At 48.0% G+C, this 27989-nt stretch overlaps 1 pseudogene across 1 annotated transcript in view; it reads right to left on the bottom strand.

Annotated features, from left to right (window-relative positions):
- LOC144600824 (cartilage acidic protein 1-like) overlaps nt 1-27989 on the bottom strand; it is a 122483-nt pseudogene that overhangs the window by 35712 nt on the left and 58782 nt on the right. Inside the window, exons 2-3 of the transcript XR_013548187.1 lie at nt 25176-25310; nt 11170-11315 (exon numbers count right to left, since the gene is read on the bottom strand). The product of XR_013548187.1 is annotated as a cartilage acidic protein 1-like (transcript). The remainder of the gene's footprint in view (nt 1-11169; nt 11316-25175; nt 25311-27989) is intronic.

Here is a 27989-nt window from a genome sequence, read left to right as displayed (position 1 = left end):
CCATCTCCTCGTACATGAGATCGCTTGGGCTGTGGTTCCCGGTACACCGTGATTAATCTCAGCTCTAAATCTTTCTTTGAAGTAGGTGTCAGACCTTGGAAGAAGAAGAACGTGCTCACCGTGATCAGCTGAATATTGGCTGGCCCCCTTACTCTCGTAATCTCTCCTGACATCTTACAGAGGTGTGCAAAATTACGAGGGGATTAGATCAGGTAAACCTGCTCAGCGTAAGGGAATCGAGAACCAAAGGACATGGGTTCGAGGCAAAGATACTAGAGGAACAAGATAGACCACTCGAACCTAAAAACCGTCGTATGTCATGGCGCCATTTTAGTTGGCAGAAACTTGCAGAAACATTTTTTTTTAAATTACAAAAATCTGTGAATGATAGATGAGATATTTTCTGCATTTTAATGGTATCATCACACATACTGTTCCCCCAAGACACTGATTACACTGCAAGAGGCATAGCGAACGGCGGGTTTTGCCTACTAAAATGGCGGACGTTACACTCCTTTGCGTACTACACTTCAGTATAGGCGATTTCAACGGAGTGGTCCATCTTGTTCCTCTAGTATCTTCGGTTAAGGTGAGGGGAGAAAGATTTCATCAGAATCTGAGGGGTCACTTTTTTTTTACACAAAGGGTGGTGGGTGTGTGGAATGAGCCGCCACAGGCGGTATTTGAGGCAGGTACTATAATTTGGACAGGTACATGCCTAGTCTGCCGAGCTGCACACAAAAAAAGTATTTCACTGTACCTTGGTCCACGTGACAATGAAGAAACCATTGAACCATCCTGCCACTGAACCATTGGGGGTGTGGAAGCTTTGGAGAGGCGCAGAGAAGGTTTACCAGAATGCTGTCTGGATTAGAGGGATTAGCTGTAAGGAGAGGTTGGACAAACCTGGACTGCGTTCTCTGGAATGCCAGAGGCTGAGGGGAGACCTGATAGTCTATAACATTATGAAAGGAATAGTTAGAGTAGACAATCACATCCTGGTGGAAAGGTCAGACGAGAGGGCATAGGTTTAAGGTGAGAGGGGAAAGATTTTAAAGGAGATGTGCGGGGCGGGTTTTTTTACACGGAGGGTGGTGGGTGCCTGGAACGTGCTGCCAGGGGTGGTGGTGGACGCAGATACGAGAGTGGGATTTTAGATGGTCTCATGGATAAGCAGAGAATGGATCAAGTGCAGGCAGAGGATATTAATTTAACTTGACATCGTGTTCAGCACAGACATTGTGGGCCGAAGAGCCTGTTCCTGTACTGTACTGTACTGTTCTATGTTCCAAGTGTAGAGCATTCCATCTGAAATGGAATGCGTTCAGACTTGGATGGTTATCTCTGGAATGCTGAGGTCAGGCACCATATCTGAGGATATGCTGGCTCTGGAGAGGCTCCAGAGGAGGTTTACAAGAATGATGCCAGGAATGAATAGGTTAACCTATGACGAGCATATGACAGCACTGGGCCTGTACACGCCGGAGTTTAGAAGGATGAGGGGGGGGCCTCGTCTTGGATAGTGTGGATGTGGAGAGGACGTTTCCACCAGTAGGAGAGTCAAGGACTAGATGTCATAGGCTCAGAATTAAAGGACGTTCTTTTAGGAAGGAGATGAGGAGGAATGTCTTCAGTCAGAGGGTGGCGAATCTGTTGAATTCTTTGCCACAGAAGGCTGTGAAGGCCAGGCCAGGCCAGGCCAGTGGATCTATTTAAGGCAGAGATAGATAGATAGATAGATAGATTCTTGATTAGTCCAAGATTACGGGGAGAAGGCAGGAGAATGGGGTTAGGAGGGTGCGATAGATCCATTATGATACTTAGACTTGATGGGCCGAATGGCCTAATTCTGCTCCTATCACTTATGATCTTATGATCTTGAGGGGAGACCAGATGGAAGTGTAGAAAACTATGAGAGGCAGTGTTGGAAATTCATGCCCTTCACCCACTAACACAATCAAGGAGCCAACACCATCAATCTTCTATGAAACCTCCAACAGTTCCACCTAGAGCCAATAATAAGCTCCAGTGACTCTTGGCAGTGAGTTTGAAGCAATCCTCGTCGTGACTCACTAAATGACTCGGGTCCTGATGAACAAATTAAATTCCATGGCACTCAAGTTATTAACTCAACAGGAACCTGCTAGATAACACTTCCTGGTGCTTGTAAGAATAATGTTCTGCTAATCAATTTCCTTACATAAAATGCCTGCAGCCTATACATGAGCTACTCATGTTTTCCAGCTATTTATTCAGTTTGACAGGTAATTTTATATGACAGATTCCAAAATGTATGTTGAACACAACGGTGGGAAAGATTGTAACACATTAACCGGGAGAGGCTTCATATCCCTGAGGTAATGTCACATGAATGTTACGTATTGTGTTTCACGCACTTTCGTCTCCATTTTTAATAGTTTTCTATCCGTGCGGGCAATATCTTTTTCTCGGCCCCTTCTGAATCATCCTGCTGCAGTCAGAGAGCAGTCCTGAATTACTATCTACACCAGAGACCCTCGATCTTTGACCGGACTTTACTGGCTTTATCTTGCACTAAATGTTATTCCCTTTTTGTGTATCTGTACACTGCAAACGGCTTAATTGTAATCTATGTATTTTCTTTCCGATGGCTGGTTAGCACGTAACAAAGCTTTTCACTGTCCCCTCGGTAGACGTGACAATAAACTGAACTGAACGGAATCAATGTACAGGAAGGAACTGCAGATGCTGGTTTACACTGAAGATAGACACAAAATGCTGGAGTAACTCAGCGGGACAGGCAGCGTCCCTGGAGAGAAGGAATGGGTGACGTTTCGAGTCGAGACCCTTCTTCAGACTAAGTTTTAATCAATTTTCTCTCGCTTGCTTTTCAATCCAGAAGTTGGCTCCAGGGATCACCAGGCAGGAGCAAAGACAATCAATCCCTCAGTCTCAGAGAGACAACGCAAGGGACCTGGTAGGGAGAAGGTGATGATATCTCCCACAAACACCATCAACCTTCTCAATGTCAGCAAAGTCCCAGCCAACATGTTTAGTTTAGTTCAGATAGACACAAAGGCTGGAATAACTCAGCGGGTCAGGCGGCATCTCTGGAGAAAAGGAATAGAAGAGAAAGACCCTTCTCCAGACTTGAGAGAGGAGGAGACATTTTTCAAAGTAGGCACATCTTGAGGAGATTTTGTAGTGGAGCAAACAGAACGTGTAGGAATGAACTGCCGATGCTGGTTTACACTGAATGCAAACACAACAAAAAACACAGTAAATCAGTGGGTCAGGCAGCACTTCTGGAGAAAAGGAATGGGTGACGTTTTGGGTGGAGGCCCTTCTTCAGAGTTCCCTTTATCCTGTATAAAGTCCGATTAACGATAGTCTGAGGGTCTCCTATGATGCAGATGGATGGTCAGGACCGCTCTCTAGTTGGTGAGAGGATGGTTCAGTTGCCTGATAACAGCTGGGAAGAAACTGTCCCTGAATCTGGAGGTTCTCCTGATGGGAGAGAAGAGAAGAGGGAGTGAGGCTGGCCCTTGATGATGCTGGTAGCCTTGCCGAGGCAGCGTGAGGTGTAGATGGAGTCAATGGAAGGGAGGTTGGTTTGAGTGATGGTCTGAGATGCGTCCCAAGTTCTCTGCAATTTCTTGCGGTCTAGGTTGGACCAGTTCCCAAACCAGGCTGTGAAACATCCCGATAATATTGCTTTCTACAGCGCATCTGTAGTATGGCTTTCATACTACATCATTACTGCATCATCATGTATAGTATTGACGTGTGGTGGGTGCCGGAGGTCGGTTGAGGAGAAGCTGCCGAGAACAAAGAGGGACCCGTCGTGGGGCGGGGGGGTGTGGGGGCACCGAGAACAAAGTGGGACCCCTCGTGGGGGGGGGGGGGGGGGGGTGGGGGGTGGGGGCACCGAGAACAAAGTGGGACCATTGGGGACTATAACGGACACCTTGTAACTTTGTTGCCGCCCTATATGTGGCGACTCTTTGCATACTCTGTGTACGGTTTGCAAAACAAAGAATTTCACTGTGATGTTTCACGTGTGATAATAACGTATCAGTCAACCACATTTTTGCTTTCACTGAAGTGCGTGCAAAAAAGGAATTTCACCATTAATGATAAAGTACCGTTGATAAAGAACCATTCCCCCCACGTCTGAAAGCAGTTGTAGATCACAAAGATGGATCCAAGTATTTTCAGCAGGACTGGCACTGGGCTTTGTGAATTTAACAGAACGGCTAAATGTCAAACAACATAGTACAGTGCTACAAAACAGAGTAATCTGTCTGTCATGGGCCTCCTCCAGTGCCATAGTGAGGCCCACCGGAAATTGGAGGAACAGCACCTCATATTTCGCTTGGGCATCTTGCAGCCCAGCGGTATGAACATTGACTTCTCCAACTTTAGATAGTTCCTCTGTCCCTCTCTTCCCCTCCCCCTTCCCAGTTCTCCCTCTATCTTCCTGTCTCCACCTATAATCCTTCCTTTGTCCCGCCCCCCTGACACTTATTAACTCAGATAGATCCAAAAAGCTGGAGTAACTCAGCGGGACAGGCAGCATCTCTGGAGAGAAGGAATGGGTGACCTTTCAGGTCGAGAGCCTTCTTCAGATCCGACCCGAAACGTCACCCATTCCTTCTCTCCAAGGATGCTGCCTGTCCCGCTGAGTTACTCCAGCTTTTTGTGTCTGTCTCCAGTTTAAACCAGCATCTGCAGTTCCTTCCACCTGCTATCTCAGTTCAGTTCAATTTAATTTATCGTTACATGTACCGAGGTACAGTAATAATCTTTTGTTGCGTGCTAACCAGTCAGCGGAAAGACAATACGTGATTATACATGATACCTGCCAGACTTTGTCCTGCACAACCTCTCTTCCAGCTTCTTTTCACCTCCCCAACCCTACAATCAGTCTGAAGAAGGACCCCAACCTGAAACATCACCGATCCATGTTCTCCACAGATGTATATATTGAGTAGACACACAGAGTTTCTTGCCCAGAGTAGGGGGATTGAGAACCAGAGGACATAGGTTTAAGGTGAGGGGGTGCAGATTTAATAGGAACCTGAGGGGAAACTTTTTCACACAAAGGGTGATGGGTGTATGGAACAAGCTGCCGGAGGAGGTAGTTGAGGCAGGTACTATCGCAACTTTTAAGAAACAGTTAGACAGGTACATTGAGAGGATGGAGGGATGTGGGCCAAACGCAGGCAGGTGGGACTAGTGTAGATGGGGCATGTTGGTCAGTGGGGGCAAGTTGGGCCAAAGGGCCTGTTTCCACACTGTATGACTCCATTGCCACAGTGGGCTGTGGAGGCCAAGTCAGTGGATATTTTTAAAGCAGAGATAGACAAATAGAACAGGTGTCAAGGGTTATGGGGAGAAGGCAGGAAAATGGGATTAGGAGGCTGAGAACAGCCATGATTGAATGGCGGAGTAGACTCGATGGGCCGAATGGCCTAATTCTACTCCTATAACTTGTGAACTTGTGACTCTATGCTGCCTGAGCCACTGAGTTACACCAGCACTTTGAGTCTTTTTCTTAGCCTGTCTAATGTTTCAGGTGTTAGAGGCTTCGAAGATTGTTAGATCGAGGAGAAGGAAGGCTTGTGAAACTACCGGACAGACACGACTGCAGTCTGACAAACGGAGCCATTTATCTTGCGTTATTAACCCCTGTGATGGCACCTTGTTATTCTTCCCCAGCGTTGATCCCACATCTGTCTTCTCAGATCGCACATCTTGACACTTGCTGTCAGGAGATTAGGGTTTCAAACTGCTCTTCCCCCCCCCAACCACCCCCCCCCCCCATCCTTCTCACACATACATTGCCACATCCTCAAGTTCAAATCACCTTCACTCCAGGATTTGTGACCTAGAACTGCTTGCAAACAACAGCTTGGAACGCAGGAGGATGAGGGGTGATCTTATATAGGTGTACGAAATCACAAGAGGAATAGATCAGGTGAACGCATATAAGTCTTTTGCCCAGAATAATGGAAATTGAGAACCAGAGGACATAGGTTTAAGGTGGATTTAGTAGGAACCCGAGGGGTAACTTTTTTACATAAAGGCTGTGGGTGTATAAAGGAGCTGCTGTAACAGGTGGTTGAGGCAGGTACTATCACAAAGTTTAAGAAACATTTAGACAGGTACATGAGTAGGACAGGTAAAGAGGACTATGGGCCAAACGCAGATAGGTGGGACAAGTGTAGATGGGGCGTATAGGTCAGTGTGGACAAGTTGGGCAAAAGGGCCTGTTTCCACGCTGTATGACTCTAAGATCACCCCTCAGCTTCCTGCGCTCTGAGATAAAGTTCTAGCCTGTTCAACCTCTGCCTACAGCTCAGTCCAATAGACAATAGACAATAGGCCCTTCGAGCAAACACCGCCATTCAATGTGATCATGGCTGATCATTCTCAATCAGTACCCCGTTCCTGCCTTCTCCCCATACCCCCTGACTCCGCTATCCTTAAGAGCTCTATCTAGCTCTCTAGGTCTGGCAACTTGTTGGCTGCCTTTTTGAGGCAGCACCTCCTGTAGATCCCTTCGATGGTGGGGAGGTCAGTACCTGTGATGGACCGAGCAGTGTCCATCTCTCTCTGTAGGTGGGACTAGTATGGAGGGACATGTTCGTCAGCATGGACATGTTGGGCTGAAGGGCCTGTTCCCAAGCTGTACCTCTAAACTAAACTAAACTGTCCATCCACCCAATCTATGCCTCTCATAATTTTATATACTTCTTTCAGAATTCCCTGCAACCTCTGACGTTCCACAGAAATCAATCCATGTCTGTCCGACCTCTCCTTATAGCTAACACCCTCTAATCCAGGCAGCATTCTGGTAAAGATAGACACAAATGCTGGAGAAACCCAGCGAGCTAGGCAGCATCTCTGGAGAAAAAGAATAGGTAATATTTTGGGTTGGATCCCAAAAATCGCCTGTTCCCCAGCCAACATTGGGCCATCACGGGCTCCACCCTTCCTTGGCCATCTATTGCCGGCCCTCTTTGTTCTGGCCTTCTCCGACCTCCAGTTCCTTCTCCCGCTCTACTTTCAGTCTGTAGGAGGGTTCCGACCTGAAACGTCACCTGTTCCTCTTCCCCAGAGATGCTGCCTGACCCGCTGAGTTACTCCAGCACTTTGTGTCCATCTTCAGCATTCTGGTAAATCTCTTCTGCACCCTCTCCAGAGCCTCCACGTCCCTCCTGCACTGGGGGCGACCAGAACATGCATGCGATACTGGGGGCGAGCAGAACATGCATGCGACACTCTACTTGCGGCCTGGCCAAAGGTGTGAGTGTGGATTCACTCCCAAGGCTGGGCACAGGCAGGCTGGGAGGTAATTATTCATTTGAAGGTTAAGGTAGTCTAAGGGTCATTCATCTCAGATGTCATCAGCTCCCTAATAGGCTGTATCTCAGTGTAGTGACAGGCCACACTGTCCCAGCGGTGGACCGGGCTGGCTTTAAACATGCAATCTGCTCCCTTAATAAGGGAAGCCCGCCTAATGTGGTGGGCTGATTGATGACAAATGATTTGAATTGTACATTGCGAGCCTGACGTCCAGATGACGGCACTAATGAATCCGCCGCCGCAGGATGTTGGCTATCAAGGTACGTATTCTGAGGTGCGCCCCGTATTCCACGCTCTAGCCTCGCTGCCACCATCGGGAAGAACTGTGACCTCCAGGCTCAAGAACAGTTTCTTCCCAGCAACCAGCAGGCTCTTGAACACCACAAGCATTTCTTTAGCCAGATCGTGGCGAATCTGTGGAATTCATTGCCGCAGACGGCTGTGGAGGCCAAGTCATTGGGTATTTTTAAAGCGGAGATTATTGATTAGTAAGGGCGTGTAAAGTTATGTGAGAAGGCAGGATAATGGGGCTGAGAAGGAAAGATAGATCACCCACGATTGGACAGTAGAGCAGACTTCATGGGCCAAATGGGCCTAATTCTGCTCCTTTGTCTTATAAACTTATTTGTTTATAAACTTATAAACACCAACTAAACTATGAACTAAGGACTATCTTTGGTTGCACTAAGGACTTTGCAGTATTAATGGTGTCATTGATTTATTGAATTTTCATTTTTGCTTATCGTATGTATTGTACTTACAGACCTGTTATGCTGTTGGAAGAATTGAATTGTTCGGTACATATAATAATGAATAGAAATATGGAAATGGATAGGACAGGTTCAGAGGGATATGGGACAAATGCGGGCAGGTGGAACTAGTGTAGATGGGACAGGGTGGTCGATGTGGGCAAGTTGGGCCGAAGGGCCTGTTTCCACGCTGTAGGACTCTATGACGATGACTCTTGACCCTTGATAGTTGACTAGTGTTCAGTGGCTGGAATATTTAGTCTAGTTTAGTTTATTGTCACGTGTACCAAGGTAGAGTGAAAGGCTTTTGTTATGTGCCAGCCGGTCAGCACAAAGACTATACATGGTTACAATCAAGTCGTCCAGTATACAGATACAGGATAACGGGAATAACGTTTAGTGCAAGTCCGATTTAAGATAGTCCGAGGGTCTCCAATTAAATAGATGGGAGGTTAGGACCGCTCCTCAGCTGTTGATAGGACGGGTAAGAAGGAACTGCAGATGCTGGTTTACACCGAAGATAGACACAAAATGCTGAAGTAACTCAGCAAGTCTGGCAGCATCTCTGGAGAAAAGGAAAAGGTAGCTCTTTGGGTCGACACCCTTCTTTAGACTGAGAGTCAGAGGAGAGGGAAACTAGAGGTATGAAAAGGTACAGAACAAATTAGAGCCGGCACTGATGACCTAGGGAAGATGGAGCCTACAGAGGCCCATTGTTTTCCTTGCTTTATTCCATGGAGCACGGGAGGCTGAGGGGTGATCTTGCAGAGGTGTGTAAAATCATGAGGGGAATAGATAGGGTGAATGCACCAGTCTTTTACCTCTAGAGTAAGGGACACCACACCACCCTGGCCACACTTTCATTTCACTCTGGCCTTCGCAAAGAAGGTACCACATAGGCTTAAGGTGAGAGGGGGAAGATTTAACAGGAACCCGAGGGGCATCTTTTTCCACACGGAGGGTGGTGGGTATGTGGAATGAGCTGCCAGAGGAGACAGTTGAGGCAGAGACAATAACAACATTTAAAATACACATGGACGGGTACATGGATAGGAAAGGTTTGCAGGAAAATGGGCCAAACCTGGGCCAATGGGACTGGTGAAGATGAGCCATCTTGAGTTGGGCCGAAGGGCCTGTTTTCATGCTGTATGACTCTAAAGTCCTCACGGATGGGGAAACGTTTCTCGCATCAATCTCCGCTCCCCCGCGAGACAACAAAGGTTATGAAAACATCCCAGCGAGCGCTCCGATATACATAATATTGATTTACCAATCGCGGATGCATTAAATGCTCATTAAGGAAATGAATGAGCGGAATCAGGAATAATACCTCTTCACCATTCCATCCTTCAGCTAATGGGAGATAATCATTCACTGCATTGATTGGGCCATGTTACCAGATTTATCAAAATTGTTCATACATTCAAAACATCTTTGACCCATTTCAAAGGTCAAACAGACAGTGTCCAAAAAAAAAAAGATTTGTTAAGAAAATGACCATTTAATGGTTTTCTTTAACAGTTTGTTCGGTGGAATACAGATGAGAGTTAAGGATCAAAGTGAATTTGATTCTGAACCGTCACTTATATTTTCGTTAATGTGGTACATCTCAAGGGCACTTGTGGGGCAAAACTGTTTTCAGATGGTATCTATTTCACAATCATAAACTATACCTTTATGATGGCCTGTCATTCAGTGGAAGCATCGGAAATCATTTCCTTTCATTTTTTAAAATGTATTTTTGCTTGATTTGACAATGCCAGCATTCGGTACAGGTATTGGTTTGTTATTGTCGAGTGCACATTGAAAAGCTTTGTTCACATACAATCCAGACAAATCACCCTGTTACACGAGTGCGATCATGCCGCGCACAAACGCAACAGGTGGTGCAAGGAGAAAATCAGCCATGATCATATGGAAAGGCGGTGCTGTCTCAAAGGCCCCAATGGCCTACTCCTGCACCTATTTTCTATGTTTCTGTGGAAAAATACCAGAGTGTAGTGGCCTGGCAGAGGCCAGAAAAAAGGCTGGATGCCAGGCAGGTTTAGAAAGCTCTTTATTTGGCTGTGAGCTTCCACTCACAGCGAAGTCCACCGAGGGATAAACCACTCCCCCCCAACGGGCTGAGTCTTAACCCCTTAAGCCTGTCCGTCAAGTGCCGAGGGGGCTGACCCTAGGAGTGGCCTGATACCCAGGGACCGCCACAAGGGAGTCAAAACAGAGAGTTGACACGTTCTACCTGTGACCGCGTGGGTTTCCTCCGGGTGCCCCGGTTTCCTCCCACATCCCAGAGACGTGTGGGCTTGTCGGTTATTTGGCCCTCTGTAACATGCTCCCAGTGTGCAGGGAGTGGATGAGAAAGTGGGATAACATAGAACTAGTGTGAACGGGTGGCCGATGGCCAGTGTGGACTTGGTGGGCCGAAGGGCCTGTTTCCACGCTGTATCTTTAAACTAAAATGCATAATAGTCATCCTGAGGACAAGGCAATGCTCTTCTTCCCACCAAACATCAGCCGCTTGAACACCACACAACACCAACCTCAGCAACTAACTCTGCGACCACGTGGGTTTTCTCCATCCGGGTGCTCCGGTTTCCTCCCACATCCCACAAACGTGCGGGTTTGTAGGTTAATTGCCCTCTGTAAATTGCCCCTAGAGTGTAAGGAATGGATGCAAAAGTGGGATAGCATAGAACTAGTGTGAACGGGTGATTGATGGTCGACGTGTACTCAGCGGGCTGGAGAGCTGGTTTCCATGAAGCATCTCTAAACTAAACTAAAACTATAAATCTTTATAATCGGGTAAATACTGTAACTTTGAAAAGAGTTTTAGTGAGTCATTCCTGTTTGTCTTGCTATTCAATTTGGTTTTAGTTTAGATTAAATATACAGCATGGAATCAGGCCCTTTGGCCCACTGACTCCATGCCGACCATCGATCATGCGTTCAGACTAGTTCTATGTAATCCCATTTTCTCATCCGCTCCCCACACACTAGGAGGCAATTCACAGTGGGCCAATCAGCCTACAAATCCGCCTGCGTGCATGATATAATGTAAACGCATTCTTACCCTAAAGCGGACTTTTCCGTTGAGGCTGGCCTGCAGGTAGAAGCGGTGCGGGCCCATCCAGTTGCCGTACACAATGTCCACCTTCCCGTCCCGGTTAAAGTCCGCCAACGCCAGCCCACGGCCGTGCTGCTGAGGATCGTCAATCCCTGGAAGGCAACAGGTCACACTGGCTTACAGTCCACACCAGGGCAGCACAGTGGCGCAGTGCCTGCGTTACTGCCTTACAGCACCAGAGACCCTGGTTCGATCCCGACTACGTGACCTGTCTGCATGGAGTTTGCACGTTCTCCCTGTGACCACGTGGGTTTCCTCCGGGCGCTCTGGTTTCCTCCCACACTACAAAGACCTGCTGGCTTGTAGCTTAATTGGGTCCTGGAAATTGTTCCTAGTGTGTAGGACAGAACTAGTGTATGGATGTATCGTTGGTTGGCGTTGACTCGGCGGGCCCGAGGACCTTGTTTCCATGCAGTAACTCTAAACTAAACTAAAGTGAGCTGCCTGCCACCTTCTGCAGTGGGAAGAGTTAACAATGGGGCTCCTTTACAATGGACACAGACTCATACAGCACAGAAACAGGCCCTTTGCCTCAACTCATCAATGCCAACCAAGATACCCCATCTACCCCAGTGTTTGGCCCATATCTCTTTCCTATCGGCGTACCTGTCCACATGTCTTTTAAACTTTGTTTTAGTACCTGCTTCAACTACCTCCTCTGGCAGCTCGTTCCATACACCCACCACCCTCTGCGCGAAAATGGCAGACAGCTAAATCATCTCCCCCTGCGTCTTTACAGGACTTTGGTCAGACCGCATTTGGAGTATTCAGTACTGTTCTGGTCGCCCCATTACAGGAAGGATGTGGAGACTTTAGAGAGGGTGCAGAAGAGCTTTACCAGACTGCTGCATGGATTAAAGGCTGTTAGTTGCAGGGAACAGACTTAGATTATTTTCTCTGGAATGGTGGAGGTTGAGGGGAGATCTGATAGAAGTATGTACCTAACTCACGGCTAACGGAATCAAAGGATATGGGGAAAAAACAGGAACGCTGTACTGATTTTGGATGATCAGCCATGATCATATTGAATGGCGGTGCTGGCTCGAAGGACCGAATGACCTACTCCTGCACCTATTTTCTATGTTTCTATAACATTAGGAGAGGCATAGATAGGGTAGACAGTCAGAATCTTTTTCGCAAGATGGAAATATCAAATACTGGAGAACACAGGTTTAAGGTGAGAGGGGCAAAGTTTAAAGGAGATGAGCGGGGCAAGATTTCTATACAGAGGGTGGTGAATGCCAGGAACACACTGCCATGGGTGGTGGTGGAGGCAGATACAATAGTGGCATTTAAGAGACTTTTGGAATAGGCACATGGATATGCGGGGATGGAAGGATATTGATTAGGTGTAGGTATAAGACTTGGTCTTGGCATTATGTGTGGCACAGACATTGTGGGCCAAAGGGCCTGTTCTTGTGCTGTACTGTTCTGTGTCTAAGTTCATAGAGTCATACAGCACGAAGGCAAGGCCTTTGGCTCGACACGTACATGCCCACCCAAGTGTCTTCTTGAGCTTATACCGCGTGGCATGCATTTTCTCCACATCCCTCCAAACCTTTCCTATCTAAATATCAAATGAGATTCATTTTGGCATGTTTGGCATGGACAGTGTGGGCCGAAGGGCCTGTTCCTGGGCTGTACTGGTCTATGCTCCACGTAACTGATGGAATGACGCTATTGTTCCATCAGGCATTTAGGGCGGCGCGGTGGCGCAGCGGTAGAGTTGCTGCCTCACAGCCCCAGAGACTCAGGTTCGATCCTGACTACGGGTGCTGACTGTTCGGAGTTTGTACGTCCTCTCTGTGACCGCGTGGGTTTTCTCTGGGATCTCCGGCTTCCTCCCACATTCCCAAGACGTGCAGGCTTGTCGGCATTGTAAATTGTCCCTAGTGTGTAGGATAGTGTTAGTGTACGGGGTGATCGCTGGTCGGCACAGACTCGGTGGGTCCAAGGGCCAGTTTCCGCGCTGTATCTCTAAACTAAACTAAACTCAAATAAACTAGAAGGGTGTAGGAAGGAACTGCAGCTGCTGGTTTACACCGAAGATAGACACATAATGCTGGAGTAACTCAGCGGGGCCAGGCAGAGGGGCTCCATTTGATTGGGACAAGCCGTTTGGTCAAGCGCTTTAAGTACAGACATAAACAGGGCTTTAAACTAATGAGGTGGTGGGTAGTTTAATAAATCGAAAAGAAATGAGAGAGGGGACGGTGGCACACAGTGGGGAAGAGATGAATGAAACTCAGAGGAGGGAAAGGGTCAGAAAATATAAGCACAATTGTTTAGCAGAAACTGTAAAGGGACCACTTAACAACAGTAAATAGCATAAGGCTCTTTATCTTGACGGATACAGTATTTGTAATAGGATGGATGAGTTGCCGGCTCACGTACAAATAAATGAGTTGGATTCAATATCTCAAACAATTAGAGGCTTGTAGACACAACATGCTGGAGTAACTCAGCGAGTCAGGCAGCATCGCTGGAGAAAAAGGTAAACGTCACCCATTCCTTTTCTCCAGAGATGCTGCCCCCCGTCCTGTGGAGTTACTCCAGCATTTTGTGTCTATCTTCGGTATAAACCAGCATCTGCAGTTCCTTCCTAGAGAATTTGTTCAGTTTTGGTCAGTTTTGTTATAGGAAAGGGTGCAGAGAAGATTTACGAGGATGTTGCCAATGCTCGAGGGCCTGGGCTACAGGGAGAGGTTGGGCAGGCTAGGGCTCTATTGCTTGGAATGGGTGAAGAGGGGTTTATTAAACCCACGTATCCACCTATTACTTACCAGGCTTTGTGCCACCCCAACTTCCTTTCTCAACTTTTTATTCCCCTGCTACAATCAGTCTGAAGAAGGGTCCCAACCCAAAAGGTATGTTGAAAGACTGGAGCGGCTAGGCTTGTATACACTGGAATTTAGAAGAATGAGAGGGGATCTTATCGAAATATATAAGATTATTAAGGGGTTGGACATGTTAGAGGCAGGAAACATGGTCCCAATGTTGGGGGTGTCTAGAACCAGGGCCACAGTTTAAGAATAAGGGGTAGGCCATTTAGAACGGAGATGAGGAAAAACTTTTTCAGTCAGAGACTTCTGAATCTGTGGAATTCTTTGCCTCAGAAGGCAGTGGAGGCCAATTCTCTGAATGCATTCAAGAGAGAGCTAAATAGAGCTCTTAAGGATAGCGGAGTCAGGGGGTATGGGGAGAAGGCAGGAATGGGGTACTGATTGAGAATGATCAGCCATGATCACATTGAATGGTGGTGCTGGCTCGAAGGGCCGAATGGCCTACTCCTGCACCTATTGTCTATTGTCTATTGTCACCTATCCATGTCCTCCAGAGGTGCCGCTGAATTACTCCAGTGCTTTGTGCCTTTTGTTGTAAACCAGCATCTGCAGTTCCTTGTGCCTGGGAATGGTCTGTGGATGCACAAACTGTGGCCTCACTGCAGGACAGACCATTACGTGAGGAAAATATCAAAGGTAAAAGGCAAAATGCTGGAGGAACTCAGTGGGTCAGGCAGCATCTTTCGACTTTAGACTTTAGAGATGCTGCATGGAAACAGGGCCTTGGACCGACTGAATCCGTGCCGACCAGCGATCTCTCCGTACACCAGCACCATCCTACACTCTCGGGACCAATTACAATTTTTACTGAAGGCAATTAACCTACAAATCTGCACATTTTTGGAAGATGGAAGGAAACGGAGCACCCAGAGATAACCCACGTAGTCACAGGGAGAACGTACAAACTCCGTACAGACAGCACCCTTAGTCAGGATCGAACCCGAAGTCTCTGGTGCTGTGAGGCAGCAGTTCTACCGTTGCTCCACTGTGCCGCCCTGTTAGAATCGACAGACGATGTTTTGGGTCGGGACCCTTCTTCAGACAAAAGGTCCGGACCCGAAATGTCGTCTGTCCATCTCCCTCCACAGATGCTGCCTGACCCACTGAGTTGCTCCAGCACTTTGTGCCTTTGCTCAAGATTCCAGCATCCGCTGTCTCTCGTGACTAAATACCAAAGACACGTAAGATTGGGAACTGCAATCACGGTTGATTTTAATCTGCATATTGATTGGACTAATTAAGCAAGGGTACGGTGAAAGACAAATTTTGCGGCGTGTATCAGGAATCATCTCTTAGAGCAGTGTCACCGAACCTTGCTGGGAACAAAAGCTATTTTAGATTCGGGCATGTGTAATGAGAGCAGATTCATGAGATGTCTTGTAGTTGGGGAACCCCGAGGGGAATGTGATCAAAGCAAGGTAGAATTCCAGATGTACATTGCTGGCAAATATCGCAGGTCCAAGCCCTGCGCAGTCAACATGAATGAAGTGAAGTGGAAGGGCATGGAGGGGGAGGGACAAGGAAAGTAGACTGCAGGAGAGGTCAGTCTATGATCTGCGGCAGATTCACAGCGAACACGGGACTCATCTGGAGAGGACGAGAAGGATGAGGGGGGATCTTATTGAAACATATAAGATAATTAGGGGATTGGACACATTAGAGGCAGATAACATGTTCCCAATGTTGGGGGAGTCCAGAACAAGGGGCCACAGTTTAAGAATAAGGGGTAGGCCATTTAGAACGGAGATGAGGAAGAACTTTTTCAGTCAGAGGGTGGTGAAGGTGTGGAATTCTCTGCCTCAGAAGGCAGTGGAGGCCAGTTCGTTGGATGCTTTCAAAAGAGAGCTGGATAGAGCTCTTAAGGATAGCGGAGTGAGGGGGTATGGGGAGAAGGCAGGAACGGGGTACTGATTGAGAGTGATCAGCCATGATCGCATTGAATGGCGGTGCTGGCTCGAAGGGCTGAATGGCCTACTCCTGCACCTATTGTCTATTGTCTATTGTCTATTGTCTATAACAACGGCGATGTGACGCCGAGGCTTTAGAAGGCACTGGTCAGACCGCATTTGGAGTGTTGTGGGCCCCATATCCGAGGAAGGGTGTGCTGGCCTTGGAGAGGTTCCAGAGGAGGTTTACGAGAATGATCCCAGGGATGATTGGCTTCACATATGATGGGCGTTTGACAGCACCGGATCTGCACTTGCTGGCATTTAGAAGGATGGGGGGGGGGGGGGGGGGACACACCTTATTGGAACTTACCGAATAGTGAAAGGCCTGGATAGAGTGGATGTGGAGAGGATATTTTTACTCGTGGGAGAGTCTTGGACCAGAGGCCACAGCTTCAGAATAAAAGGACGTTCCTTAAGAAAGGAGATACGGAGGGTGGTGAATCTGTGGAATTCTTTGCCACAGACGGCTGTGGAGTCCAAGTCATTGGGTATTTTTAAGGTGGAGACTGATAGATTTTTGATTGGTATGAGTGCCAGGGGTTAAGGGGAAAAGGCAGGAGAATGGGGTTGAGAGGGAACGACACAACAGCCAAGATTGAACAGCGGAATAGACTCGATGGGCCAAATGGCCTAATTCTGCTCCAATGACTTATGAACTTATGAACTGCACAGCACAGGAGCAGGCCATTTGTTCCACAACCTCTTCTTCAATGTCAGCAAGACAAAGGAGCTAATCATCGACTTCAGGAATTGTTGTGGAGTAGATGCTCCAATTACCATCTGCATAGAGAATAGAACATAGACCAGGCCCTTCGGCCTACAATGTCAGTGCTGAACATGATGCCAAGACCAACTCATATCTGCCTGGCACATGATCCATATCCCTCCATTCACTTCATATCGGTGGCACGGTGGCGCAGCGGTAGAGTTGCTGCCTTACAGCGAATGCAGCGCCGGAGACTCAGGTTCGATCCTGACTACAGGCGCCATCTGTACGGAGTCTGTACGTTCTCCCCGTGACCTGCGTGGGTTTCCTCCGAGATCTTCGGTTTCCTCCCACACTCCAAAGACGTACAGGTATGTAGGTTCATTGACTGGGTAAATGTAAAAATTGTCCCAAGTGTGTGTAGGATAGTGTTAATGTGCGGGGATCGCTGGGCGGCTTGGACTCGGTGGGCCGAAGGGCCTGTTTCCGCGCTGTATCTCTAAATCTAAAATTTAAATCTATGTCCATGTTCCTATCCGAAAGCCTCTTAAAGGCCACTATTGTATCTGCCTCCACTACCACCACCCCTGGCAGCTCGTTCCAAGAACTCACCACTCTTTGGACATCTCCTTTAAACTTTGTCCCTCTTATTTTTAAGCTGTGTCCTCTAGTATTTGATGTTTCCACTCTGGGGAAAAAAGGTTCTGACTGTCTACCCTCTCTCAACCTCCCATAATTTTACATACTGTACTTCTGTCAAGTTTCTCCGCAACGTTTAAGATTCCAGGGCAGACGATCCAAGTCTGTTCAACAAGTTCCAGACACTTACCACTCCCTGTGCAACAAAACTTGCCCCGCACATCTGCTTTAAACGTTGCCTATTCTCGCCTTAAACCTATGCCCATCCGTTTAAAGGTACAGCACGCAAGCAGGCCCTTTGGCCCACCGACTATCAATCACCCGTTCATACTAGTTCTATGTTGTCCCACTTTCTTATCCGCTCCCGACACGCTAGGGGCAATTTACAGAGGGCCAATTAAGCTACAAACCCGCACCTCTTTGGGACGTGGGGGGGAACCGGAGCACCCGGAGGAAACCCATGGGGTCACAGGGAGAACGTGCAAACTGCACACACACAGACACACCCGAGGTTGGGATTGAACCCGGGTTTCTAGCCTACTCCTGCTCCGACTGGCTTACTCTCTTGTGAGAGAGGGGGAGAAAGTACATGTGATGAACGGGAGAAAGAAAGGGATGCTGCTAGGACTCGAGGGCCTGAGATATGGAGAGAGATTGGGCAGGCTAGGACTTTATTCGTAGGAGCGCAGAAGGATGAGGGGTGATCTTCTACAGGTGTATAAAACCCTGAGGGGGAATAGAGAGCGTGAATGCACAGTCTTTTACCCAGGATAGGGGGAACAAGAGCAGCACAGTGGCGCAGCGGTAGAGTTACTACCTTACAGAGCCAGAGACACGGGTTGGATCCTGACTACGGGTGCTATCTGCACAAAGTTTGATTGGTCTCATAGGTTTTCTCCGTCCGGGTGCTTCGGTTTCCTCCCACATCCCAAAGACATGCAGGTTTGTAGGTTAATTGGCTTCTGTAAATTGTCCCTAGTGCGTAGGATAGTGCTAGTGTTTGGATAATCGCTGGTCGGTGCAGACTCAGTGGGCCTGTTTGCACGCTGAATCTAATTTAAAAAAACAGATGGCACAGGTTTAAGGTGAGAGGAGAACGTTTTAATGGGAATCTATATATCTAAAGAGTAAATTGAACGACCTTCCAGAGAAGGTAGTTGAAGCTGGTAGAATAACAACATTTAAAAGACACTTGGACAGCTGCATGGAAATGAAAGGTTTAGAAGGATATGGGCCTAAAGCTGGCAAACGGGTCTAGGGTAGATGGGAAGTGTAGAAAGGAACTACAGATGCTGGTTTACACTGAAGGTAGACAGTGGCACAGCGCCTTATATTTTTTTGGGCAGCTTTCAACCCAAAGGTATGAACATTGATCTCTCTAATTTCAAATACCTCCTGCATTTCCTCTCTCCCCTGTCCCCCATCCTAGTCGTTCTACTAGTTCCACTGTTCACAACCCTGTATCTCTTTGTTATCACCTCTTCACCAGCCAACAATGGGCCATTTTGAGCTCCACTCTTCCTTGGTCATCTACTTCCGGCCCTGCTTTGCTCTAGCCATTTCCTACCTCCAGTTCCCTCCCCTCTACTTTCAGCCTGAAGAAATGTCCCGACAACCTTTTTCTCCACAGATGCTGCCTGACTTGCTGAGTTACTCCAGCACTTTGCGTCTATCTTTAACTTAGATGGGACATCTTGGACAGCATGGATGAGTTGGGCCGAAGGGTCTGATTCCATGCTGTACGACTGGAGGAGAAGAAATGTCCTTGTTATTGGTGAAAGACGCAAGGCTATCGTCGATCACAGACCTGATTCTGCTTTGCTCTGATAAGGGATGACAATAATGAACATCGGGAGCTTGCTCAGATAAATAACAGGTTGGCACATGGTCCAGCCGAGGGCAGGCCGCCAAATCTACTGACTACACCACTCACTCTACAGTCACAACAACCACCTTTAAAGCTCACAAAGTGCTGGAGTAACTCAGCAGGTCTGAAGGAGGATCACCCATCCATGTTCTCCACAATTGCTGCCTAACCTGCTGAGTTACTCCGGCACTTTGTGTCTTTTTTTGTAAACCACCATCTGCTTAAAGAAGCTACTTATGTTTTGGAGACACAAGGGACTTGTGATGTTGGAATCTAGAGTGCTGGAGGTACTCAACAGGCCAGGCAGCATCTGTGGAGGGAATGGCTAGGTAATGTTTTGGGTCTGGAACCTTCTTCAGACTATTTGGCTTCCTGAGTTAAAGGTCATGTTTGCAGCCTGTCAGTCCAATTTTCAACACTTTAAATAGACTAGACTTTAGAGATACATCTTGGAAACAGGCTCTTTGGCCCATCGAGTCCATGCTGACCGATGATCATCCCATACACTAGCACTATGTGCATAACCACCGGGTGGCGCCAGCAATGGCTGCCTCGCCAACAGTCTGTCTGTCCCTTCCTTCTATGTTGTTGTAACTGTATGTGTTAAATGTGTGTTTTAGAGTTGGGGGAAGCATTTTTTCCATCTTTTACCTCGACGGAGATGCAATTTTTTCCTGTATCGTATCTCTATCCGCACTGCGGTCTAACATCGAGGAGTTGGTGGCCTCTTGCTGGAGATCCATTTGGGAGCTCCAATCGCGGGAGCCTGCGGATTTAACATCGCGGAGGTGGTGATCACTTGCCAGGCATCGACCTCTGAACTCCAGCCGCGGGAGCCTGCGGACGCTAACATTGCGGAGCTCACGGTCCCTGGTTAGAGACCGACTTCGGGAACAAGCCACGGGAGCTTCAATCGCCCCGACGCGGGGGCTTCGATCACCCCGACGCGGGAGCTACAATCGCCCTGACACGGGGGCTTCAATCGCCCCGACATGGGGGCTTCAATCGCCCCGACATGGGGGCTTCGACCGCTGGCTGCGGGAGCTTCGATCGCCCGACGGATGGTTCGATTGCCCCGACTGCGGGAGAATATAGAGGGAAGGAGATTGGACTTTATTGCCTTCCATCACAGTGAGGAACGTGGGGAATCCGCTGTGGTGGATGTTTATGTTAACTTTCATGTAGTTGTGTATCTTGTGGCTTTATTTTTAGTACGGCTGTACGGTAATTCGAATATCACTGTACCTTAATTGGCACACTTGACAATAAAAGACCTTTGAAACCTTTGCTACACACAAGGGGCAATTTGCAATTTACAGAAGCCAATTAGCCTACAAACTCTCACGTCTTTGGAGCGTAAGAGGAAAACAGAGCACCCGGAGAAAACCCACGCGGCCACAGGGAGAACATATAAACTCAGCATCAACCTGGGTCTCTGGCGCTGTAAGGCAAAAGTTCTACCTGCCGCGCCACTGTGCCGCCCAACAAGCCCAATGGACACATCCATTGAAGCCTGAAATGTCACCTGTCCACGTTCACCAGAGATGCTGCCAGGCCCGCTGAGTTACTCCAGCACTTTGTGTCTTTTTTTTTGTAAACTGGCATCTGCTGTTCCATTTTTTCTACACCATTCTGGTAAACCTCCCCTGCACCTTTTCCATAGCCTCCACATCCTCCCTGTAAAGGGGTGACCAGAGCCGCACACAATACTCCAACTGCGGCCCAACCAAAGAGCTGTAAATGCAGATCTGGTGCAGGAATCTCGTCCTGAATTGACGCAGATGTCATCTCTTCCACAGTTACATTTCCTCAGTCTAGGTAAGGCGGCCTAACAAAGCGCAAACAATCTGAGTGATAGACTCCCCTGCAAGGACGAGATACATATTTCATGTTTGCACAGTGGGGAACTGAAACAAAGCGGAATATATTAAAGGAGCAATAAAAGTAACAAACACTGCCTGAAGACAGCAAAATCCACAACAGAAACTGCCGAACCATCTCTTTGTCACGCCCCTGTAGCTGAGAATGTATCAATTCTACTTCAGCTCGAAGAATTACAGAGAAAAATTACAGATATACAAATTGTAATTAAGCTGGTCAGGGTGCAGATAAGATTTACGAGAATGTTGCCAGGACTCGAGGGCCTGAGCTACAGGGAGAGAGAGGTTGGGCAGGCTAGGACTTTATTCCTTGGACCGCAGGAGGATGAGGGGGTGACCTTTTAGAGGTGTACAAGATCATGAGGGGAATAGATAGGGTGAATGCACAGTCTTTTACCCAGAGTAGGGGAATTGAGAGCCAGAGGCCATAGGTTTAAGGTGAGGGGGGGAAAGATTTAATAGGAACCTGAGGGGCGACTATTTAACGTAAAGGGTGAATGTCTAAAGTCTAAGGTAAAAGCAATTTCAGCGGTTACATTGGATATGGGCGGCACAGTGGTAGAGTTGCTGCCTCACAACACCAGAGACCCGGGTTTGATCCTGACTAAGGGTGCTGTCAGTACGGAGTTTGTACGTTCTCCCTGGGACCGCGTGGGTTTACTCCGGGTGCTCTGGTTACCTCCCACATTCCAAAGACGTAAAGGCTTGTAGGTTAACTGGCTTGGTTAAAAAAAAATTGTAAATTGTCTCTCGTGTGTAGGATAGTGCTAGTGTACGGAGTGATCGCTGGTCGGCACAGACTCTGAGGGCCGAAGGGCCTGTTTCCGCGCTGTATCTCTAACGTTACATGGAACGAGCTGCCGGAGGAGATAGCTGCGGCAGGTACTATCAAAATTTGACAGGTACACAGAGGTATATGGACCAAACGCAGGCAGGCGGGACTGGTGTAGATGGGGGCATGTTGGTCGGCGGGGGCAAGTTGGGCTGAAGGGCCTGTTTCCACACTGTATGACTCTCCATGAGAAATGACATTGTGTTTTACTCTGTGCAAATAAAGACTTGCCTCGTAACTGTAAAGATGAAACTCCACCGCGGCTCAAGGTCGCTCTCTCGATTCAATGCAGTGTGCCATTTGCCGGTTGTAAGCCTCAGAAATTAATGGTCTTGAAACGGCACCATGAATCGGCTTAATGTCCGGGGATGGGGGATGGATTGTAGGGAGGTCTGGTGCACGGGCCACTTTCCCGGAACAGGAATACGCCCGGAACAATGCACGTAAATAAAGCAGCGATATTCCCGCTCTCCGCCGGAGCGGTGTCACGGTGAGCTCTGCTTCACACGGTGGGCAGAGTTCTTGCCCGCAGTGAAGGGACAGCTTCCCAGAGATTTCAGGGAAGTAGCAGCAACAGATGGCAATTAATGAAGCGTTGAGATGTGATTAAAGAGCAGAGCGGGAAATTTCGGGGACAGCTGTGTCGAAACCCCAGTGGATGATCGGTACATAAACGTGCTCATCAAAGGTCAGGGGAGGGAGAGAGGTGGTTCAACACAATAAAAACTAGGATACTAAGGAGGCAGTGAGGGAGGTACAACATTTAAAAGACACTTGGACGGGGCACATGGATAGGAACGTTTTAGTAGGATCTGGGCCAAACGCAGCCAAGTGGGACGAGCTTAGATGGGGCATCTTGGACGAGTTTTCTTAAGGGTTCCAGCCCGAAACGTCACCTATTCCTTTTCTCCAGAGACGCTGCCTGGCCTGCTGAGTTACTCCAGTATTTTTTTTATCTGCCTTCGATATAAACCATCATCTGCAGTTCCTTCCTACACATTATCCAGAGATGTTGCCTGACCCGCTGTGTTACTCCGGCACTTTGTGTTTTTTTTATTGACGCACCCCGGCCACTCCATCTTCTCCCCTCTCCCATCAGGTGAAAGGTATAGAAGTGTGAAAACGCACACCTCCAGATTCAGGGACAGGCGACTGAACCATCCCACCCCAAACCAGAGAGCGGTGCTGAACTACCATCTACCTCTTTGGTGACCCTCGGACTTTCCTTGATCGGACTTTGCTGGCTTTACCCTTGCACTGAACCTTATTTCCTTGTACTGCACTGTAAATGTACTTGTAAATACACTGTACAGTGTATGGCTTGATTGTATTGTGTAGGAAGGAACTGCAGGTGCTGGTTTAAACCAAAGATAGACACAAAATGCTGGAGTAACTCAGCAGGACAGGCAGCATCTCTGGAGAAAAGGAATAGGTGACGTGGCTTCACTGGAATCATGTATTGTCTTTCTTCTGACTGGACAGCACGCAACAAAAGCTTTTCACTGTACACGTGACAATAAACTAAACCGAGAACCAGCATCTGCAGTTCCTTTCTTTCTACATTTACTGTGTGCTGATCATTAGTTCTTTGGTGAAGGACAGTGTGTGAACGTTGTATGCAGGTAGAATCAGCAACTACTGAGGAGCTGGTGCATGCATGTGATATGACAAACACACACCAACTCTCTGGGCATTCAGAATCAGGGCAGTTGTCAGCACTGGGTCCTCAATACTAATGAGGTGTCTGTTCACATCTGAATCATTAACATCTGTACAAGTCACTGCAAGCAGCTGTGAGGGACAGCACGCGACCCCAGGCATGACAGAGGGGCAAGATTCATGCACATCTGGCAGGGAGGGGAGATAAACAATATTTTCATTTGAACTTGGGCTGCAGAAATATTGGATCAGAAGTTATTGTCAAATTTAACCCGGCACTGGGCACAGACGAACCGTTGGAGACGAGCTCAGTTCACAATTGCACCAGAGAGTTTGTCCTTACATTGTCCCGCTCACATCTTGTCCAGTTGCACAGAATGAACTGAAGTCTTAGTTTAGTTTCGAGATTCGGCATGAAAACAGGCCCTTCGGCCCGCCGAGTCCAAGCTGGCCATTGATCACCCGTTCACACTAGCTCCGTGTTATTCCACTTTCGTATCCACTGCCCGCACACTGGGGGCAATTTACAGAAGGCCAATTAACCTACAAACCCGCACGTCTTCGGGGTGTGGGAGGAAACCAGGGCACCCGGAGGAAACCCACGCATAGTCACAGGGAGAAAGTGCAAACTGCGTGCAGACAGCACCCGAGATCAGGATCAAAGCTGGGCCTCTGCTGCTGTGAGGCAGCCTCTCTACCAGCTGCGCCACTGTGTCGCCCTCAGTCTGTCTCAGTCCTTTCACCCGAGGTTTCATTGAACCACACTGAACAGTGGCACAGCTCTACCAGCTGCCGGAGACCTGGTTCGATCCTGACCTTGGAGTTGTGTGGAGTTTGCACATTCTCCCTGTGACCGTGCGGGTTTCCCAAAGACATGCGGGTTTGTAGATTTTGGGTCAGGACACTTCTTCAGACTGATGGAGTAGGGGGGAGAAAGCTGGAAGAGAGGTGGGGATGCGATAAAGACTGCGAGTGATAGGTGGATACAGGTTATTGTGTTTTTATTGTCAGATGGCTGGATGTAGTCTGGAGGTGAAAAGTGATAAAATGGGTCCCCACCTTTCCATGTTCTCCAGAGATGCTGCCTGGCCTGCTGAGTTACTCCAGAACTTTGTGTCTTTCTTTGGTGTAAACAAGCATCTGCAGTTCCCTGTTATTCCAAGTTTGTTCAACATCTCCTTGTAGCCTCCAATCCAAGTTCTGATTCAGAGGCAGAATGGTTTTGCTGAGAGACACAGCACAGAAACAGCCCCTTCGGCCCACCGAGTCCACGCCGACCAGTGATCGATCCCCAGCACACTTGCACTACCCTACACACCAGGGACAATTTACAATTATTACTGAAGCCAATTAACTTACAAACCTGAACATCTTGGGAGTGTTGGAGGAAACCGGAGCACCCGGAGAAAACCCAAACACCGTCCAGTGGTCAGGATTGAACCCGGGTCCCTGGCGCTGTGAGGCAGCAACTCTACCGCTGTGCCAATGTGCCGATGTGCCGTCCAGGTCCATAAATGCCCCGTGTTGGTCGAGCCCCGACCCTTCACATACTCATGGCCTGTGTGAGCAACACTTACCCGTCTCTGCTGCGATGTCAGTGAAGCTGCCGTCTCCATTGTTCTTGAACAGGAAGTTGGGTCCATTCTCGTTGTCGCAGAAGATGTCGGAGTTGTGGGAGCTGACGATGGGGCCCACAGCAACGCCACGGCCACCTGGGGTGGAGGAGAGAGGTGAGACATGGGGGGGGTCACTGAGGTACAGGCAGCATTGGGACCGCACATTCTGCAAGGCCCCAGGCACCTAGACATAGAGTCATGGAAACAAGCCCTTCGGCCCAACTTGCCCACACCAACCACATGTTCCATCTACACTAGTTCCACCTGCCTACGTTTGGCCCATATCCCTCTAAACCTATTCTTATTCCATGTACTTGTCCAAATGTCTTTTAAATGTTATGATAGTACCTGCCTCAACTACGTCCTCTGGCAGCTCGTTCCATGCACCCATCACCCTTTGTGTAAATAAATTACCCATCTACACCAGTCACACCCGCCAGCGTCTGGTCCATATCTCTCTAAACCATTCTTGCCCATGTTCCTGTCCAAATGTCTTTTCAATGTTGTTATAGTACCTGCCTCAGCTACCTCCTTTGGCAGCGCGTTCCATATACCCACCACCCTCTGTGTGAATAAGTTGCCTCTCAGGTTCCTATTACATCTTTTTCCTCACCTTAAACCTACGTCCTCTGGTTCTTGATTCCCGCAAAAGGCTCTTTGCATTCACCATAGAAACATAGTAACATAGAAAATAGGTGCAGGAGGCCATTCGGCCCTTCGAGCCTGCACCGCCATTCAATATGATCATGGCTGATCATCCAGCTCAGTAACCTGTACCTGCCTTCTCTCCATACCCCCTGATCCCTTTAGCCACAAGGGCCACATCTAACTCCCTCTTAAATATAGCCAATGAATTGGCCTCAACTACCTTCTGTGGCAGAGAATTCCACAGACTCACCACTCACTGTGTGAAGAAATGTTTTCTCATCTCGGTCCTAAAAGACTTCCCCCTTATCCTTAAGCTGTGACCCCTGGAAACATATCTGTTTCCTTCATGACTTTGTACACCTCTATAAGATCACCCCTCGTCCTCCTGCGCTCCAAGGAGTAAAGTCCTAGCCTGCCCAACCTCTCCCTGTAGCTCAGACCCTCAGTCCTGGTAACATCCTCGTATGTCTTATATGCATTCTTATAGACAATAGACAATAGGTGCAGGAGTAGGCTATTCGGCCCTTTGAGCCAGCACCGCCATTCAATGTGATCATGGCTGATCATTCTCAATCAATACCCCGTTCCTGTCTTCTCCCCATACCCCCTGACTCCGCTATCCTTAAGAGCTCTATCCAGCTCTCTCTTGAATGCATTCAGACACTTGGCCTCCACTGCCTTCTGAGGCAGAGAATTCCACAGATTCACAACTCTCTGACTGAAAAAGTTTTTCCTCATCTCCGTTCTAAATGGCCTACCCCTTATTCTTAAACTGTGGCCCCTGGTTCTGGACTCCCCCAACATTGGGAACATGTTTCCTGCCTCTAACGTGTCCAACCCCTTTAATAATCTTATATGTTTTATATGCATTCTTTCCAGCTCAACAATGTCCTTCCTATAGCAGGGTGACCAAAACTAAACAGAATTCTCCAAGTGTTGGCCTCATCAACGCCTTGTACAACTGCAACGTAACATCCCAACTTCTGTGCTCAGTGACTGGATTTTGGGTTTCCATCTCTAAGGGGAAAGATTTAATAGGAACCTGAGAGACGACTTTTTTTTGTTTCACACGGGGTGGTGGGTACAGGGAACGAGCTGCCAGAGGAGATCGTTGAAGCACCTACTATAACCAGTCACACCTGGACTATAACAACATTGAAAAGACGTTGAATTGAATTGAATACATTTTATTAGCCAAGTATGTACACATACAAGGAATTTGCCTTGGTGCTCCGCTCGCAAGTACCAACACGACATACAGTAAACAATTAAGAATAAAACATAAAACATTAAAACATTAAGAATAAAACTTTATCATTTAAACATGTGAAGAATGAAATAAAATACCAGAGCAAAAGGAGGCTGCAGACTTTTGGTTGTTGAGTAGAGCTACTGCTCGTGGAAAAAAAGCTGTTTTTATGTCTGGCTGTGGCTGCTTTGACAGTCCGGAGTGGCCTTCCAGAGGGAAGTGCTTCCATGCACAGCCAGCTTGTTAGACAGGGCCTTCTGTACTCGCTGGAATTTAGAAGATTGAGGGGGGATCTTATTGAAACTTACAAAATTCTTAAGGGGTTGGACGGGCTAGATGCAGGAAGATTGTTCCCGATGTTGGGGAAGTCCAGAACAAGGGGTCACAGCTTAAGGATAAGGGGGAAGTCTTTTAGGACCGAGATGAGAAAGTTTTTTTTCACACAGAGAGTGGTGAATCTGTGGAATTCTCTGCCACAGAAGGTAGTAGAGGCCAGTTCATTGGCTATATTTAAGAGGGAGTTAGATGTGGCCCTTGTGGCTAAAGGGATCAGGGGGTATGGAGAGAAGGCAGGTACGGGATACTGAGTTGGATGATCAGCCATGATCATATGGAATGGCGGTGCAGGCTCAAAGGGCCGAATGGCCTACTCCTGCACCTATTTTCTATGTTTCTATGTTTCTTCAGCTCCTGTCTTTGTCTTTCTAAGGTGAAAGAGCATCCAGCCTTGCCTTGAGACGAGCTGGAGTGTGGGTTAGTGTTTTATAATGGTGCTGGAGCAGCGAGCTGGTGCACACATCATTAACAGTGGCAGGCACACTGCCAAGGCAATTAATAAGGCATTCACAATTCAATGAACCCATGCTGAACTTTTATAA

This window comes from Rhinoraja longicauda, chromosome 16, assembly GCF_053455715.1.
Source record: "Rhinoraja longicauda isolate Sanriku21f chromosome 16, sRhiLon1.1, whole genome shotgun sequence".
Classification (NCBI taxonomy): Eukaryota; Metazoa; Chordata; class Chondrichthyes; order Rajiformes; family Arhynchobatidae; genus Rhinoraja; species Rhinoraja longicauda.
The sequence above is the reverse complement of the archived record's forward strand: the minus strand, read 5'-3'. Positions and strand labels throughout refer to the sequence as shown.